Source organism: Alligator mississippiensis, chromosome 3 (assembly GCF_030867095.1).
Source record: "Alligator mississippiensis isolate rAllMis1 chromosome 3, rAllMis1, whole genome shotgun sequence".
NCBI lineage: Eukaryota > Metazoa > Chordata > Crocodylia > Alligatoridae > Alligator > Alligator mississippiensis.
The window spans coordinates 229,573,518-229,591,625 of NC_081826.1; the positions used below are offsets into that span (position 1 = coordinate 229,573,518).

At 40.6% G+C, this 18,108-nt stretch overlaps 1 long non-coding RNA gene across 2 annotated transcripts in view; it reads left to right on the top strand.

Moving 5' to 3' along the window:
• Positions 1–17,694, top strand: part of LOC109282402 (uncharacterized) — a 33,035-nt gene extending 15,341 nt beyond the window's left edge. Inside the window, exons 3-4 of one of the 2 annotated variants that reach the window (XR_009461067.1) lie at positions 9,818–9,901; positions 14,995–17,694. This is a non-coding gene — a long non-coding RNA (uncharacterized LOC109282402). The remainder of the gene's footprint in view (positions 1–9,817; positions 9,902–14,994) is intronic. The other variant, XR_002089372.2, reaches the window with a different exon arrangement.
• Positions 17,695–18,108: the final 414 nt, after the last annotated feature.

Consider the following 18,108-nt stretch of genomic DNA (forward strand, 5'->3'; position numbering starts at 1 on the left):
TAACAAATTTCTGCACCTCTAAATATCTTAAGCCCTAAATCCTACTTTGCATAAAGACGTCTTAGGAGATTAGAGATCAGAAACCGAGACTTTGCCCCCTCAATGGTGTTTCTGCATTTTGCTTTTAATAGCCCTTGAATAAAATGGAGAGACAGCACTGTGGGAAGTCTAGCACCAAGTGGGGTAATGCCTACTTCCCTGAACCACAAAACCAAGCTTCCTCTGGCTTGTTCTCATTCCAGATTCATATACCTTCCCATCTTGATTACTCAGTGAACAACCTTCAATGCAAGGGATGGAATGTAGTGTGTTAAGGCACTTTGCTGAGAAGTCATAGATACATGTTCCAACCCTTTCAGGATGAAAAGGACCTGCAGGAGCTTTAGTCTCTCGGTTCCTGGGCAAGTGCTCTAGCCTTCAAGCTACTAGGCTAAAAGGTAGTAGTGTCCTCATTCTCTCTCATAGCTGGCCCACCTGTTTATCCTCTGACCACACTTACTGGGCACATCTACATGTCACCATATGGTGATGTTGCTACACTGCTGTGCTTCATTACTGCTTTTTAGAAGTACTAAAGCGTGGTGCAATAACTGCCCGCACTGTATTTTTCTATACACATGGCACATGTTTAGATTTTGCCGCTACTTCAGTGTAGCAGCGCACTAAAATGGGAGAGCACGCCACTACCGCGAACTACCTGCTGATCACATGTAGACTCATGTGGTCAATACATTGCCGTAGTGTGCCATACAGCAACATAGCACGTCACTATGATGACGTAGGGCAATGTGTAGACACCCTCAGGGACTTATACATAGCCTACTCAGACAGAATAAGATAACCACAGAGCACACATGGATATAGTGGATCCTTTTTGGGTGTGCTTAGAAGAATAAATCTTATCATCCAGGTGGAAATAAAATCTAAACTCTGTGTCAGGGACAAAAATGCCTCTTAGATGGCTGAATAATCACTGCCTCATTATCTTTTAAACACCTTCAGATGAAATAGGATTGGACCTCCATGCACAGAGACTCATCTTCAATGGGCACAACAGTAGGACAATATTTTCTAAAACTTACAAAACCCTATAATTCCTGTTGATTGAGCAAGTAACTAGGACCCACTAGTGGTCGCTGCATGCATTAAGTGAAGATACAAGTAAATCAGCAACAGTGACTGCATCTTCATGAGACTCTGACTGAGCAGTAGATACAACTGCTCAGTAGCATTGCATGGCAAAAACCATGATGCAACGCTACTGTACAGTAGTATTAGGCTATTGTGCAATAGCATCACAAAAAAGGCATTCATCGGTGCTTATACAAGTACATTTATACAAGTACATATATAAGCATGTACATTTATATGTAATTTATACAAGCACTAAACGACTGTGCAGTAATGACTGTGCAGTGAGCGTCTCATGTAGACTCAGCTAGTGTTTCCTCCTGGTGTATATAGTGGAATAGCAGGGAAAAAAATCACTCTCACAAAGGATCATTTCTCTGTAGCATGCTGATAAAGAAACCATGCATAGTTATCTACAACTGGGAAACAGTCAAGGGAACCACAACATTTTAAGTGCAGTCACTGTTTAAGGGGAAACACAACAACAGTGCTTGGTTGCAGATAAAGTTACCTGTTGACAGCAAAGAGCAATGATCCAAGTATACTGTAAGTAATCTTTTAGAAATCTAACCAGCCCAGACTTTTTTTTTTTAAACCTAATATTTAATGAATACAAAGAAAAACAAATAACAACAAAAATGCTCAGCAGAGTATTAAACATGATAATTGCCATGTGTTAAAAGCACCAGCTATAAGCAAAACTGTGAAGTTAATAGTACCACTTCAATTAACTTGTTTTATCATTAGAAGTCAAGGAACTGAAAAAGAAATGCTTTAAATTGATCTTAGCTTACCTTTTTCTCTCAATTTTTCTATTAAAAATACAACCTTAAACCCCTGATTTACACTAAATAATACAAATGGTGGGCCAAATATACCCATCTAAAGCTTAAATGGAGTAGAAATAGGCATCTTTGCCACACAGGCTGATTCAGCAGTTCTGCCTGATTTCCCAGGGTTGTAAGTAGACCTTTTAATGCTTTTCCCTGGAGTAAAAAAGTGAATACTTAGGGAGCATGACTAATTCAGTCCCACATGCTGTGAATCGACAACGCTTAAATCCTATGCTAGAAGGGAGCAGCTGACCTTTACAACTCCATGTCATATCTCACAGTAGCAGGGTACAAGTATGATGATCCTAAGGCAACTTTTGGAACCGGGGATTCAGCCTTCCTATACCTCAGAGTATTTTTCTTGGAGCAAAGGCTTTTTACTTGCGTGCTCCATTTAACAGTCTTAAACTCAAAAGTGTGTGGATTGATTATTATTTGTCTCCTTGGCAATTATGGTCTACCTTGACAGAAAACAACCAGGTATACTTTTCTGTTGAACTATTAGGTCCTTATTTTATTAAAAAATAATTTTAACTTCAAAACTCACAAATTTCTGAGGATGTCAGATGTTTTAACGTATGGCTCACAAACTAATTAAATCATCACATATGTCTAAGAAGTTGCTGTTATTAGAATAATATTGACAATATGGAACACTATTTGCACATTTTTTATGTCTACTGTTCCTTATTGTCTTTTGAAAAACAAATTATTTGACTTGTAGGACTATATCATAGTAGATGTTCAGATGATATTCTATTTCTTTCAGATCTTTCTCCAGTCCAATTTAAGTATACATTATGGATATTGCAGATCAGCTTCATTTTCTTGTTTCCTGCCCTTAACTGTAAAACAACACAAAGAGAAGAAGCTTGTGAAAATGTGTTTCACTTTTAGCAGCCTGTAAGTGGGTTGGTGTGCCTGTTGCCTTTCAGGCTGGCTTTGCTCCTGCTTGGGAGCTCCTCAGCCAGTCCTCTAAATGCAAACATCGTCCTTGCACCAAAAAAATAAATAACCTAGCAAACCAAACTTTTAGCCTTCTCCATGTGGTAAGAGGTGCCCTTTCGCTCTGGCCCAGTACTCTCTAAGCTTATTTGGGTTCCAGTCTACCTCCTCCCTACAAACTGCTCCTTCAACAAGCTCCTGGTTCTCTGCTCTCCCTCCTCTAGTTCCTATGGGTTTCTGGCCTGTGGGCTATATGTTTGATGCCTCTGGCTTAGATTCTTTCTGCTTCTTTCCCAGATCTGAGGAAGGGTACTTTGTGCCTGAAAACATGTCTAACATCTCTCCTACCTATAGAGTTCACCCAATAAAAGATATCACAAGAAACCTTTAAACCTTAAACTAAGTCCACCGGGGGATTGGTGGACAACCACCAGAGCAAGCCTGCTAGGCAATAGCTACAAAACCAACAGGCTAGGGCACCCAAGGGATTCCACTCCTACCCCAGCCTTGGAACGGTGTCCTCCTGGGAATGTGAGGAAGCTTAGGGCTCCCGATGGGATGCTTATGTGTCTTCACACCAATGCCAGGAGCTTGGGGAACAAATAGGAAGAACTGGTCCTCTTACTAAACAAGAAAGACTATGATCTCATAAGGATAACAGAAACCTGGTGGGACTCCACCTATGACTGGGCCACAGGAATAGATGGCTATACCTTGTATAGGAGAGATCATGCAGATAAAAAGGGTGGGGGTATAGCTCTCTATGTCAAGCATAGCTACACATCCCTGCAAGCTGACATTGGCACCCAGGGAGGGTGACTAGAGACACTCTGAGTTAAAATATGTGGGGAATGTGGCACAGGGGACACAATGGTAGGAGTCTACTCAACCAGACCCCCAACCAGGAACAAGAGATTAACCAAGAATTTCCCAGGGAACTGGCTGAGGGTACATGCTCTCAGTGCATGGTTGTCATGGGAGACTTCAGCTACCCAGACATCTCGTGGGAAGAGCACCCAGCTAAATCCAAACAGTAGCAAAGCTTCCTCACATGCGTGGACAAACTCTACCTGACCCAAGAAGTCTATGAACCCACAAGAGGTAAATCGCTGCTGGACCTGGTACTGGCTAAAGGGGATGACCTAGTCAGCAACCTAAAGATTGAAGGAAAGCTGGAAGACAGTAACCACGAGCTGGTCACTTTTATTACCCATTGCAAAGCTGGCAACCCAGTCAGCAATGCAGAAGTCCTCAACTTTAGGAAAGCTGACTTTAATAAGCTCAGGAGGCTTGTTGTCAAGGCCCTAAGGGACCAAAATTTGGCAGGGAGAGGAGTCCAAGAGGAGTAGTTGCTCCTTAAGGGAGCGATCCTGGAGGCAAAAGGGATGTCCATCCCATCTCAAGGATAGGTAGCAAAAGGGCACAGCAACCCTCTTGGCTCAGCAGGGAATTCATGGACCTCCTAAGCCAAAAAAGAGAGGCTTATAAAGGATGGAAGATAGGAATCACCACAAAGGAGAATTATTCTGCACTGGTCTGTACCTGTAGGGATCAAACCAGGAAAGCCAAGGCTGCAACCGAACTCCACCTGGCTACACATATCAAGGACAATAAAAAGTCCTTTTTTAGATATGTGGGGAGTCGGAAGAAAAGCAAGGGTAATATTGGACCCCTGCTAAACCAAATGGGACAACTGACAACTGACTCCCAGGAAAAAGCTAACCTGCTTAATGGGTACTTCGCATTGGTTTTTCATCAACCGCAAGGGTCCACCTTGCCTAGCAAGATGTGGGACAGCCAGGGTGAGGGTGAAATTATACCCAGCATCAGTGTAGACCTTGTAAAGGAACACCATGAGAGGTTGAACACCTTCAAGTCACTGGGTTCTGATGGATTGCACCCCAGAGTATTTAAGGAGCTGGCAGGAGTCATAGCCCAACCACTGGCCAAGATTTTCGAAAACGCTTGGCATTCAGGTGAAGTACCTGAAGATTGGAAGAAGGCTAATGTGCTGCCCATCTTCAAGAAAGGGAGGAAAGCAGATCCAGGGAACTACAGACTAATCAGCTTTACCTCAATCCTTGGTAAGATTCTGGAAAAAATCATCAAAGAGTCCATTCTTGACAAGCTGGCTGATGGCAACATCCTGAGTGACAGCCAGCATGGCTTTGTTGCATGTCTTGCCTGACCAGTCTCATCTCCTTCTACGACCAGGTGACATATCACCTGGACAAGAGAGAAGAGATTGATGTCATATATCTGGATTTCAGAAAAGCCTTTGATCTGGTGTCCCACAATCTCCTCTTAGAAAAATTGGCCAACTGTGGTCTTAGCTACATCACAGACTGATGGCTGTAGAATTGGCTCTGAGGCCAGACTCAGAGAGTGATGGTCGATGGAAGCGAATCATCACGGTGCTCCATGACCAGTGGTCCCCCCCAGGGCATGGTCCTTGGACCTGTTCTCTTCAACGTCTTTATCAATGACATGGATACAGGTGTCGGAAGTGGACTGGCCAAGTTTGCCAATGACACCAAACTTTAGGGTAAAGCGTCCACACCTGAGGATAGACTGGTGATCCAGGCTAACTTGGATAGGCTGAAAAAGTGGGCGGATACAAACCTGCTGACATTCAATACCGACAAATGTAAGATACTCCACCTTGGGGAAAAAAACCCGCAGTATGCTTATAGTCTTGGAAGTGCTACACTCGCTAGCACCAAGGCTGAAAGGGACTTGGGGGGTCATGATTGACCACAAAGATGAACATGAGCCACCAATGCGATGTTACAGCTGGTAAAGCAAACCAAACTCTGGCTTGCATCCATAGATGCTTCTCAAGTCAAACTCAGGATGTCATCCTTCTGCTGTACTCAGCTTTGGTGAGGCTGCAGCTGGAGTCTACTGCATCCAATTCTGGGCTCCACAATTCAGGAAGGATGTGGAGAACCTTGAGAGAGTCCAGAGGAGAGCCACACACATGATCAGAGGGCAGAAGAACAGGCCTTATGAAGAGAGGCTGAGAGCCATGGGGCTATTCAGCCTAGAAAAGTTCAGGCTCAGGGGAGACCTGGTGGCAGCCTGTAAGTACATCAGGAGTGTGCATCAGAATCTGGAGGAATGTCTGTTCACCAGAGCGCCCCAAGGGATGACAAGGACCAACGGTCACAAACTCCTCCAAGACCGTTTTAGGCTGGACATAAGAAAAAACTTCTTTACTGTCCGAGCCCCCAAGGCCTGGAATAGGCTCCTTCTAGAGGTGGTGCAAGCACCTACTCTGGACTCCTTTAAAAAGCACTTGGATGCTTATCTTGCTGGGATCCTTTGACCCCAGCTGACTTCCTGCCCTTGGGGCAGGGGGCTGGACTTGGTGATCTCCCAAGGTCTCTTTCAGCCCTAATGTCTATGAAATCTATGAAACCTTGCTTGTTGCATATTTTCCAGATCAGCATGGCTACAAGAGAACTCCAGGTTCATATACATTAGCAAGTATCTAATTAGTTAGGCTGTGGTTAACAGACAGTGAGGAGAAGGCCAGAGAAGTTAATCCCCTCCTCCCCTCTCTGCTGTCAGCAAAATGAGTGAGATCCTGCTCCATATCATACACAAGTATATCCTTTTCCTCACATAAGAAAGGGAGAAAAAAGAAAGCTAAGATATAAAGTGCCATTAACTAAAGACAGCTACCAAAACAGAAGACAGAAGACTTCCTCATCAATGGAAAAATCATGGCACAATAGCAGGATGTCATTTCATGATTACGGTGTGATTTCTGTTTGATATCCTGCAGCCCCATTGGACATGGTGTTCATCAGTGGTCAGGCAAACCAGGACTGAACCAACATAACCCTGCTCACCCTGAAGAGGCAGCTATTTGGGGCCACTACTGCTTGGGCCACTGCCATTCCAGCACCCACTTGCCTCAATGCCACCGCTGCTGCCTCTGTCACCACCAATGCATCTGCTGCTGCCATTACTAATGTCTCTGCTTCTACCACCTTTGCTGCCACTGCCTCTGCCACCACTTGTCACACAGATCTGACCTGCAGGAAGCCCCATAGTACAGATCAGGCCCAGGGTAAGTTTGACACACCTGCCACTGACTAATGATTTCAGTATGCTCTAACTGATGTCTCTAACGTCTCTCTACTCCACAGGAGATAAAAATAACCCTTTTTTCTGAATGGTCCTTCTTTACATAATTACATTATCTATTCAAGTGCATTTCTCTTTGGTTGAAACTATTCCTGATAACTTCTCTTTGCTCCTAATTTATAGGTCTTCTATACTCCTCAAAGTACCTCTTTCTTTTGCATGTGGAGTTAAACACAAGTCATTGGGGTTTTTTTTCTGGTATGTAGCTTGGACTGTTTCTGCTTCTTTCCCAGACCTGAGAAAGGGTACTTGTGCCCAAAAGCTTGTCTGATATCTTGCCCTACTATACAGTTGGTCCAGTAAAGGTATCACCAAAAAAAACCTTGCTTCTTGTCCATGTGGGAAAGCCTACCCCACTACTGCATGACCACATTGTCTGTGTTAGCATGCTGTTCACAGAGTGCATCTACACAGGCCCCTGACTCAACATTTGGTACCACGCAGTCCCCACTGGTACTGCATAGTCCCCGTGGCACACAGTTATTTTTAGATACCACATCGCCATAGCGACGAGCTACATTACTGTAGCTCATTGTTACAGTAACATAACGTCTTGTGTAGACGCACCCACTGAGTTTTTGTCTGCATTACCACTACAGGTGACCACAACAATCAATATCCATAATAAGACTCATATCCCAAAATTAACTGGAGTCACATTTACAAGGTCTAGTTTGGGGGCAAAAATGTTGGTTTTTCCTTAGATCTGGGGGAAGAAATTCATTCCAGGTAATAACCAAGCTGGTACATGCTGATACATGCTGAAGGAATACATCTTCCTCTCCCTAATTACCAGGACCAAATACTGCTGCTTTTTATGAAGGCAGTAATTAGTTTGTTTATTTTTTCAAACCTTTGCATAAGTTGCTGCCATAAGACAGTGGCAAGTATTTCAGAGGTTAGTTTGCAGTCAAAGAAGATGGAGGAAGTGGCTTTCAGTTATGAGTAGCTTAACAAAATACAGAGTGGTTAGAAGAGGCTACCAGCTGGGAGCATTTGGACTTGCAAGTGGGGACCTGGCAAGCAGTCCCTACACCAAGTGATGCTTCAAGCAACAATCACAAGCACTTATAGATGGGACCAAATGTCCATCATTGATTGTGATGGAAACTTGGGATGGCCAGCATCATACCAGATCTTTTACATGAAAAAAAACACATTCATTGGACTACAGGAGAACCTTGCCCCAACATTTGTACAGCTGACCACCCAGATGAGAGAAACATGTTGCTATCCCCCAGTGGAGACTGACAACCCCAGACTGCTAGAGATCTGTGGACAAGCAGAATGGTGTGGGAAATTTAATTAAAGAAAACTCTACTGTACTGGTCTGCTGTAAACTTTGGATTTGCATTTTCAGTTCATTACTTCCCCTCCATTTTAAACAGTATCTTTGAGGAGTGAGGGGTAAGGAATAGGTGATGATCATAATTGTGCTGCCTTCATCCATACTAAAGGTTCAGTTGGGGCTGCCTGACCTGAACAAGCAACTTTACAGGAGATGGGGGGAAGGGGGCACCAAGGGGCTCTTCCTGACCAGCATGTTGAAAGCCATACATGAAGTAGAGCAGCGAAGCTAGTTTGAATTTCCTGGGCAGGGGGAGCCCATCAGCTCCAGGCCACACATTCAATTTAAAGCACCATACCAACCAGCCACAAAGATATTCCATATGTAATGGCTCTTTTTATATACAATGTGGAACATTTTGGAGTTGGCTTGCCATTTTAGATTGATAAATTGATCGATTTTGTAGCATGTTACCACTAATTACATGATAAATGTAACATCTGCTAGGGACCTTAGTTACTCTACCCAGCAGCAAGAGGTTACTATACACATCAGCATGTGTGGTAAAATATAGTTGCTTCATACTAAACCAGTATGTTTAGTAAAACACATTTGCAGGGAAATGAGTGAAAATTTGTATTGTGGTAGAGTTTCAAGCTGTTCATAATGAATTTAGTACACACCTTCACAGAAATATAAAACTATAAATATATAATAGAGATCCACTGATGGTAAGGAAATTCAGCCACTACCATCAAAGCTATGTTTGAATCTGAAAATTAAGATTAAAAATATCTGGATCCCTTTACTAATGTCTCAGACAAAGAATATGTATATTTTAAAGTACTATATCTGCGTGTATCTTTGTAGTTTCTTACTAAGTGTTAATTAGTAATTAAAGTTAATTAATTAATTAGTGCTTAACATCATCAGTAACTAGCTAATAGCCAAATTTCAATAGAGTGAAATGTCATCTCTGTTCAGGCTGACCATATAATTAGGTGAACAACCCAATTTGGTAAATTTGAATTAAGTTGTTTCTTATGTCACTTGGCTGTCTAAATACTACTTTAGTTTTGTCAGCAGTATACTAAAAACAAAAAAATGAAATTTCTCTTTTATTTATGTGAAAAAGCCATTTCCTTTTTTTAGAAACCAAGAATATTCTATCATCACCTTTTTCTAAGATTGGAATTATGTAGTGGTAATCTTTCATGTACCATGTTCTGAGGCATCTTCTAGAACACTGAGGGGTGATATTTTAACAATAATTCTCACACCATACCATCTCCTTAATTGATTTTATGCCATTTGCTAAGTCATTTTCTAAGTTTAAACACTGGACACAAAATGGGGGTTGAATTTCTTCTTGCTGAGAAGAAGAGGCTTTCCTTTTTATATGGCTACAGATTTTCCATGCATTATCAATGGTGCTATGTTAAATCAAGTTTGTACTTTTTTACAGAAGCAAGCATAGAGTCATAGAAAAGTAGGGCTGGAGGGGACCTCCGGAGGCCATCTAGTCCAGACCCCTCTTCAAGGCAGGATTGTATGTATCCACACTATCCCATAGCCTCATTTGAAATTTGTTTTTGTAGCAAAAACTGTTCACAGAAAGAAGTACTCTTTCCATGTTTTCTAACATACTCTTTCCTTTTTCTTTTTGTATTCTATCAGTGTTAATGCTAACTATTATACCAATTGATTATTAAGGCCTGACTCACCATTCCTTTACATCAATGTTACCTTATTGAAATTAAGGAAGGTTTACTGACATACAGCTTATTTTACGGAGTAAAGAATCAGGCCCAAAATTGTGAAGTGCCTTAATTGATCAAGGAAACAGATAAATCAATTAACAGTTCAAACCAAGATATGTGATGATCTGGAATTTAGATTTGCCTGAGTAGTTTGTAACACTTAAACATGTAATACAGGCCTTGATTATTGGATTCTAATTTGCTGAGTTACTTTCAGAGACGATGACCAATTAAAACCCATCAATAATTCATTTTTCTCCTAGTCCATTTTAGCTTTGTAGAACTGAGATAGTCTCCCTAAAGGCCCACGCCCTTGTAACTCTCTTCTCCTGTCCCAGTGAAGGAAACAATATGAATATTATTTCAAACTTATATAAAGGCTGAACATAGTCATAAATTTTCAGAACTAAATTATCTAATTCAAAGACTGCATAATACACTGGGGAGCTTCCAAAATAAGAAAAAAGTAGACTATCACATTGGAGAACAGTATTGTTCTGATCACACAGGATTTGTCTATGTATAATTTAAAACACATCTATCTAGCTGCCAGAAAATTGGGAGAATCTCAGTGGAACTAGATGATTTAACTTAAAAAGAGTTGGAATTTCTGAAAGGTCAGGTGGAAAGAATTCAGTAGAAAAATTCAGAAAAATCTGGTACAAGGACTGATTCTTTCCTTTCTTGGCCCAGAAGTCAACCATCTCCTTCCAGACCTTGCCCTAAACCCAGACCTATAAGATATACCTACAGTAAATGTTCTGAAGCTACTGAGCTTGTCAGATAAAAAGAAAACTCTGTGCCTTTGCCAGGAAAAAGCATACAAAAGCCTAGAAAGACTTTTTTCTCCTTTTTTTCATTTAGCTACATATCACTGTAGAAAACAAATTATAACAAATATCATTTAACTGGAACTGCTGGAATTGCTACCTATTGTTATTAATTGAGTTAACCATTGCTGAAACTGGTGTATAGAATCATAAAAAAATTAGGGTTGGAAGGGACTTCAGGAGGTCATCTAGTCCAACCCCTTCTCAGAGCAGGATCATCTCCACTAAATCATTGTAACTGGGTCTTAAAAACCTCCAAAGATAGAGATTCCACAACCTCTCTGGGTAACCTGTTCCAGTGCTTTACTACTCTCCTAGTGAGAAAGTTTTTCCTAATATCCAAACTAAACTTCTCTTGATGCAACTTGACACTGTTGCTCCTTGTTTTGTCATCTGCCACCACTGAGAACAGTCCAGCTCCATCCTATCTGGAACCACCCTTCAGGTAGTTGAAGGCTACTATTAAATCCATCCCCCTCTCCCACCTGGTCTTCTTCAAAGTAAATAAGCCCAGCTTCCTCAGCCTCTCCTCATACATCATGTGCCCCAGCCCCCTCATCATTTTTGTTACTCTCCACTGGACTTTCTCCAATTTGTCTATTATCTTTCTGTAGTGGGGGGGCCCAAAATTGGACACAGTACTCCAGATGTGGCCTCACCAGTGCCCAACAGAAGGGAAGAATCACTTCCCTCAGTCTGGTGGGAGCACTTGTACTGATGCAGCCCAGTATGCCATTAGCCTTTTTGGCAACAAGGGCACACTGTTGTCTCCTATTCAGCTTATTGCCCACTCTAACTCCAGGTCCTTTTTCGCAGAGCTGCTGCCCAGCCAATCAGACACAAGTCCCAGTACATGGGATTGTTTTGTCCAAAGTGCAGGAAATCGCACTCCTTTGTTGAACCTCATGAGATTTCTTTGGCTGAATCCTCCAATTTGTCTAAACCAATTTGTCTAGGTCTCTCTGAATCCTAGCCCTACCCTCTAGCATATCTACTACTCCCCCAGCTTGGGCAGGCTTGGTTAGGGTGTATTCCATTCCACCTTTCAGGGATGATGGATAGATAAAAGCCAAAGAAGCTAGGGCACTGATTGGTTTAGAACTGAATTGTCTGGGTGTCTGTGAGTGTAACATTAAAAATAAGAGAAAGAAAAGCTATGAGATAAGGCAATAAGGAGCAATACACATAGCTGGTGTTCTGGTATCATGGCTCTGGATGAGAAAGATTTTGGGTCAAATTCTGGCTCACTGGCTTTGAGATATGAGCAAATAAATTCTCTTATGCTTTGTGATTTGTCTTCTGTTCAGGGAAACAGAATTTTGCACCTTCTTTGTAAATAAACAGGTTGTATGAAAGTGTTTCTATTTTCATTTTTTTTCTCCCAATGAGAACAACCCAAAGGGCCCTTCACTTTACAAATTACTTGGGCCAAAAAGGGTTTACACTCTGAAGATAAATATATGGTCAGAGAATGGCTTATCTTATCCATATAGTAATTCCACTCTGAAATCCTATTTTTTAAACCACAATACAGTAGACCAAATCTTTTAAAACTCTGTAAAGTGAAACTATTCTACAATGGGAGCATAAACTCTACATGCCTCTAGAAATTGGTGTTTTAATAGAGACAATCAGTAAAATGATATATACATTCAACAGTTAAAATACATTACAGAGATTAGAAAATATTATAATAATTTAAATTTTAAAGTTGATCATTATTGTAATATTAAGTGTGACAGGAGAAGCACCTTCAGGATATTAACATATTGAAAAAAATGGGACCAAATGTCTCCGAAGATTGCTAATAGTATTATGGTGCTTTTTGCCTATAAATTTTTCATTTGAATCCATTATGGGTCAGAGACTGAAAGTCACAACCACCTGAAATCTCTTCAGTGATGTATCTTAAATGAGTTTGAGAATTTAAGCTTAAACTTAGTTCACATAAATCCACAAGCGCACTGAAACTGGAAGACTTGCTGAAACCCTCAACAGGGAAGCCAAGGACCAAGAAATTATTGAATCTAAACAATACTCTCTCTCAGAAGTTGTGCTTTCAGCCTGGTCTATTCCAAAGTGCTAAAAACTTGTCTTCTTTCAGTATAGTTTGCAGCATGTCTTCATGCTCAGTTTTGAGTTCTGCCAGCACAACTTATTGTTTTTTCCAGCAAATCTAAACCAGTAGCCTGAGTGAGATAAGCCCTCTAGGAATACATGTCTAGGCTTAATGCCCACGTTAACATAGATGTATCTGTACCAATACAAGCAGTCCTCCAGTAAGCAGCCAGTAATGAAACTGTCCCTGCAGCACCAATCACTCCTGTCAAATTTAGGAACCCTACTAGTCAGAAATAACAGTAACTGGAAGCCTTCTCCCCATTTAAAATGCTCAGGATGTTTTGAAAATGCCTCTTTTCTCGCTAGTTCATATTTGTAAGGATACTTGTACTGGCACTGTTTCTGTTCCACCTCACTCTTGTACTACTACATGGTCTAGGAAAAGGTAATAGGTTTCCTTGACCTCTGCAGGAAAGACTGCATGCTTATCTGTGGAATTTGGAAAGGACATGGAGGTTAGGAAGTACAGTAAGATGAAGGCAAAAACAAAGGAATAACAACAACTTAGCAAAAGACAAAAGGAGCACAACCACCAATTTGGAACTTCCTCCGAGATATGCTTGCATTTTGAATGCACCAACTGCACACCCACCTTGGACCCCAGTGCCTTCCTGCTAACAACTGTGGATATGCACTGTGACCTAAAATGTCAACTGAGCAAGAATCAGTGAGGGTGGGGACTCAGATATCTAATGCCAGAAACAAGAACCAAGTGTTCTCTGAGACCCACCTGGACACCCTGAAAGGGATGCAGGTAGTTAACTAGTGCATTAATGCTGGCCATTTGTTTACTTTTTCCATTGTCCTTGAAACATCACCTCCTTCTCCCCTGCCAAAATAATGGCTAACTTTGCATGGGAACAAAGCAATTCTGTTTTGAACTAATCAGTTTATTTTAAGAGTATAGCATGGCACCACTAGGCAACCGTCTGAATACAGGAGAATAGAAATTTTGTAAAAGAGAAATAAAATATAAGCAAAGCAGTTATTTTAATTTATAGTGAAGTTAGCAAGTGAGCATTTTCTACACACTTTTATAGAACATGCTTACACCAAATCAGTAAAATGCAGTGTCATAAAATATTATAGTAACAAAATGGAAAGTACTTGCAATGATTCTGAACTACAGTGAAACAGATGAGTGAGCATTTTCAATACTTAATTTTACAAAGCTTACTTGTTTTGAACCAACCAAACAAATCAAATATGGTAACACAGGAAAAATAGAACCAACACAGTATAATATAACGGGGTAAAAAAAAATCTGGACATATTTTAAACTGTTGTTACTTGCATTAAGGTTCAGGAAAGAGAGAGAAACTGTGTGTTAAAATCATGACATACATTAATTGGTGGGCACAGCTTGCAGAGAAGGTGATTGATCTTAGCAGACTGCAAAGCTGTGCATGCTGGCAAAATTTCACAGAATTTTTCCAACAGGTTGTATTTAATCTTTTTCCAGGCATTTCTTTGAGCTGCCTTGTTTATTCTGTCATAGTAGGACTCCTTCCCATGCCGTTCTGCAAAGACCTTTTAGGATATCATTTGAAGAACAGGAAGCAAACAGACCAGGCCAACCACAAGCCTTGTCAAACAGTTGTATATTCTGGCCTTTTGAGATCCTCATCAATATATACTCAAGGATCAAAATGCTTTTGTAAGTGTGTACACTATCTTGAAAGTTACCAAGGAATACCCAGCCACTCATGACTACTGATGCTCAAAAGTGCCTTCAAGTATACAGTACACACAGTGTTGTGTGCACATACACAAAGGCTGTGAACACATATCACAGTTAAAGGCTCATGAAGCAAGGGTGATTGTGAGAATCTTATGCCTTTAGCTGAGTAGATATAAAGGGTTATAGTAGTTATCTTCTGTCTGATATTCTTGCTTTCACCTAACAATGACCTTGTCTGTCTGTTTATCAGTAACCTCAACTAAGATATCTTTCAAGAGCATCTCTTCTACACCTGCTGAATGACTGCTGAACAACTCAGCAAGATAAGAAAAAGGAAGAAAAAGGACAAGAGAAGATATACTGATCCAGGCTGCCCAGTGAGACTCAAGAATGGTGGAAGTATATGCATGAGCAAAGGCATAAAAAATGATAGAAAAAAAAGAGAGGAATTGAGAGATGCAACAGGATTTCTTGCAGCAGTAAAAAAAACAAAACAAAACAAAAAAAACAAAAAAAAAACAGACTTGGATTTTAGAGTGCATTATTGATCAGAGCATGCTAGGCCAGCAAACTAGTAGCCACTAGACAGCGTAAAGAACAGTTCCTTTTGGATATAATTTTTCCCTTCCTCCAGGTCTCCAGTTTTCCTAGCGTGAGTATCTCTGGCATTCAACTCCACTGGATAATATGAAGAAATGCTATGAATACATAGCAGTATTCCCACAATACTGTCTGATGTACTATATTGTAAGACATATTTGCAAATTATTGAGTTTCTGTTGTTATGTATTGTACAATATTATCACTCCTAGCAGTGAATTGTGATGATTTGGGGTAAAATTCCCTGTTCCATCCCATACTCAATTTTTTTTTGTACCACTGTTGTGCATTACTGTCCTCCTTAAGGCTACTGTGTGCCAGCTTTTTGTACTTTGTGTTTTTGTAAGTGGTATTAATTCCTAGCTTGTGAAAAATCAGATATTTTAATCTAGAGTACAAAAATGAAAATTTCCAAAATAAATACCTTTTCTGCCTCCAAAAATACATTTAATCAACCAATTATTGCACATGCAGTACCACAAAGTAACATATAATCTGGCTATTGCAGACTGTCAAAGCGTGCCCTTAAGATTTCCACAACCGCACAGCTCATGTAGTATCTCTGTCCTTGTCTCAGGTCGCTCCAAGTCAGCAAACAGCAGAGACACCTTGCTCCTCTACTTTGCCAACTGTGTGGTCTCACAGATGGTATGTAAAATACAACATGCAGCAATAACCTCAGATTTTTTTCCTCACTAAGATCCAGACTTTTTATGAGATATCCCTACCCACCCCTCAGTCTTCAAAAGGCATACTCCACCATTATCTTGTATTAGCTCAGCTAATAGTTTAAATGTCCTTCCAACTGTCCCTACTTTATGTCCAGATGCTGTAGTTCTGCAAAAGGATCCCTAATCCCATCTTTAACCTGGACAAAGCAGTTCAACTAGTAGGTATAGCTTCCATATTTATGGCAGTAAGATACGATCAAAAGGAAAATGTATACAACCTCCCTACCTCCCCACGAAAACAAAGCAATTATTCGGTAAAACAGAAGGATTTATGGGAATTTTACCCCAAACACCCCAGCTTCACTGAGAAGAGTGATTTGTATCATATAAAACATGAAAGCAACCCACTATACGCTTCCATAACATAGTACATCTGACACTGTCATGGGGAGACTATGATACCCACCCACAGTGCCACACACTCTTTGCTGATACACTTTGTTATGAGGAAATGAACCAGTCAAGACAATCAAATGTGGATGCTCTATGCCAAAAAAGCTGAACAGGAGACATAGAGAACAGTTGTTCACCTTCCTCTTTATTCAACCACTCTTTTCAAATCCCCCTTTTGTTAAATTATTGATACATTCCCATCACTTTTCATTGCTTGGTTTGTATCACTGATTCTGGAAACATGCCAATGAATCATACTGTTTAGTGAACACACAAGCAAACAAAGAGTTATCATTGTGTAGAAGTTATTCTATTCTAAGAAAAACAATTCACCCAATTACCTAATGCCCAAAAGAAATTTCTAAGGAGATTTTCATACATAAACTTCTAACGGACAGGGATTTCAAACTGCCAAGATGTCACTTGAGGAAAATCCAGTGTTTTATAGAGAAGGTATATACTGGCATTTAGCATTTGGAATTGATGTGGCAGGAAAGTGAATAAAGAAATATCTGCCACATTTCCATTCAAAGACTAATCACAATCTAATATGTTAGTAACTTCTTTACTAACATGGAATGGTAAAGTGTTGAGACTAAACTTTTGTACATTTGAATTCAGTTCTGCAAACTGTACAATATGTTTCAAAAGGTCAGCACAAACAATAATGTCTTGTAACTCAGTCTTCTGGATACAACCCTCTTCTAGATACAACCCAGCTAGACTATTTTATCAAATATAGTAATGTGCCGCATTGACCCGTTACCTTTGTGTGTTTTCTCTTTCATTTAATGACTTACATTTATCTTGCCCCTCTGTTTTGGATTTGCTCCCATTATCAGGAACTGAACACCAAGAAAGGAGATAATAAAAAGAAAGGCCCATTCACTACTTTCTAGATAAGCTCAGTTTACATAAGCAAGGCCTAACAGGAAAGGTCAAGACTTCCATCAAAATTCTGTAGAACTAAAGTAAAAAGTAGCAATGCCATGGCAGCTGTTCCCTACACCATCTCTTCATTCATTCCTTCCTGTCTTTTCTCATCTAAATGAGGAAATTAAAACTGAAAGAAAAATAATTCAGCATTTGTAATTTAAAATATATTTTTCTCCTAAAATATGGTAAAAACATACAAACAATAATGATATATATGTACAGTACATTTTTGTTATACTATATCTTTTGTGGGTAACCTAAGAATGTTCAATGTATAAAATATAAGAGTAGCTCTTGTTCTTGCTTATATTGCTAGTATTCTCCTAAGCCTAGTCTCGGTTACAAAAGAATTCTTGTGTAACTAGATTGTGCATGAACGCCGCATGTCCCCAGTGGCTGGGGGGCATGGTGAGCTCCTGCAGGTGGCCATGATGCTGTTGGAGGAGGAGGGGGAACCACCTGCAAAAGCGACTGGCAGCACCAGCCAGCAGCGATTGTGGACCGCTAGCAGTGTCGGTAGCGGGAGGTGGGGGGTGGCAAGCAGCGACCACCCGCAGGCACCACCAGCAGTGTCAGCAGCACCTTTTTGCAGGGGGTGCACTGCCATGCTCAGGGGGTGCATGTGTACCCATGTGCACCCCATACACATTGCCAACAAGATTGTGAGATGATATGGAGTATTGAACCAAAACTTTGTCTACATA